Here is a 2,066-nt window from a genome sequence, read left to right on the forward strand (position 1 = left end):
CATGGACTGCAACCTACCAGGCTCCTCCATCCATGGGATTTTCCAAGCAGGAGTACTGGAGTGGGGTGCCATTGTCTTCTCCAGTAATGGTGTATTGCTGTATTAGATTGGTGCAAATGTAATTACAGGTTTTCCATTGTTGGAATTTACCATTTGATATTGGAATGCATTCTTAATACATGTAGGTTATGTTATACATCATTTTAATGTGTATTTCTTGCTTTGTTTTTTTGCTAATAACATTACTTATGCTGTTTATTTTATACTTATTTTAGACTATGGAAATGATGGGGCTTCCCAGGTAAAACTAGCGGTAAAGAACCTGCCTACCAATACAGGAGATGTAAGAGACGTGGGTTCAGTCCCTGGGTCGGGAAGATTCCCCTGAGGAGGAAATGGCAACCCACTCCAGTATTCTTCCCTGGGAAATCTGTGGACAGAGGAGCCTGTCAGGCCACAGTCTATAGGTTCAAAAAGAGTCAGATGCAGCTGAAGTGACTTAGCACATGGAAATGATGTTAGACAAAAAACAAATTTGAGTGGTTTTCTTATTTGAGTTCAGAATGAGTCAGAAAGCAGCAGAGACAACTCGCAACATCAACCACACTTCTGGCCCGAGAGCTGCTAAGGAATGTACAGGGCAGTGGTGGTTCAAGAAGGTTTGCAAAGGAGATGAGAGCCTTGAAGATGAGGAGCACGGTGACTGCCCATCTGAAGCTGACATTGACAAACTGAGAGCAGTCATCAAAGCTGATCCTCTTACAACTTATATGAGAGGTTGCTGAAGAACCCAGTGTCAACCATTCTATGGTTGTTGGGCATTTGAAGCAAATTGGAAAGGCAAAAAAGCTCGAGAAATGGGAGCCTCTTGAGCTGATTGAAAATTTTAAAAAAATCGTAATTTTGAAGTTGTCTTCTCTTATTCTATGGGTTTCCCTTGTGGCTCAGCTGGTAAAGAATCTGCCTGCAATGCTGGAGACCTGGGTTCGATCAGTGGGTTGGGAAGACCCCCTGGAGAAGGGGAAGGATACCTACCCCAGTATTCTGGCCTGGAGAATTCCATGGACTGTATATCCATGGGTCACAAAGAGTTGGACACGACTGAGCGACTTTCACACTTTCTTTCTTCTCTTATTCTACACAACAACAATAAACCGTTTCTGCATCAGATTGTGATGTGTGATGAAAAGTGGATTTTATATGACAACCAGGGACAACCAGTTCAGTGGTTGGAAGGAGGAGAAGCTCCGAAGCACTTCCCAAAGCCAAACTTGCTCCAAAAAATGGTCACGGTCACTGTTTGGTGGTCTGCTGCCCGTCTGATCCACTACAGTTTTCTGAATCCCAGTGAAACCATCACGTCTGAGAAGTATGCTAGGAAATCAATGAGATGCACTGAAAACTGCAATGCCTGTAGTGGGCATTGGTCAACACAAAAGGCCCACTTCTCCACGACAATGCATGACTGCATGTCACACAACCAATGCTTCAAAAATTGATGAGTTGGGCTGTGAAGTTTTGTCTGATCCACCATATTCACCTGACCTCTTGCCAACTGACTACCACTTCTTCAAGCATCTCAACAACTTTTTGCAGGGAAAATGCTTCAACAACCAGCAGGAGGCAGAAAATGCTTTCCAAGAGTTTGTTGAATCCTGAAGCATGGATTTTTATGCTACAGGAATAAGCAAACTTATCTCTCATTGGCAAAAATGTGTTGATTATAATGATTCATATTTTGATTAATAAAGATGTGTTTGAGTCTAGTTATAATGATTTAAAATTCATGGTCTGAAACCACAATTGCTTTTGCACCAACCTAATAAAAATGGTCCACATCAAAAAAAATCTTTAAATCTTAGTGTATTTGTATAAGCAAAAGTATGAAGCCAAGGACTTCCCTAGTGGCTCAAACAGTAAAACGTCTGCCTACAGTGCAGGAGACCTGGGTTCAATCACTGGGTCGGGAAGATCCCCTGGAGAAGGAAATGGCAACCCACCCCAGTATTCTTGCTTGGAAAATCCCATGGACAGAGGAGCCTGGCGAGCTACAGTTCACAGGGGCA

General features: G+C 42.8%; 1 pseudogene; it reads left to right on the forward strand.

Annotated features, from left to right (window-relative positions):
• Positions 1–506: 506 nt before the first annotated feature.
• Positions 507–1,746, forward strand: LOC138082682 (histone-lysine N-methyltransferase SETMAR-like; annotated as a pseudogene).
• Positions 1,747–2,066: the final 320 nt, after the last annotated feature.

This window comes from Capricornis sumatraensis, chromosome 8 (assembly GCF_032405125.1).
Source record: "Capricornis sumatraensis isolate serow.1 chromosome 8, serow.2, whole genome shotgun sequence".
In the NCBI taxonomy this organism is placed as follows: domain Eukaryota; kingdom Metazoa; phylum Chordata; class Mammalia; order Artiodactyla; family Bovidae; genus Capricornis; species Capricornis sumatraensis.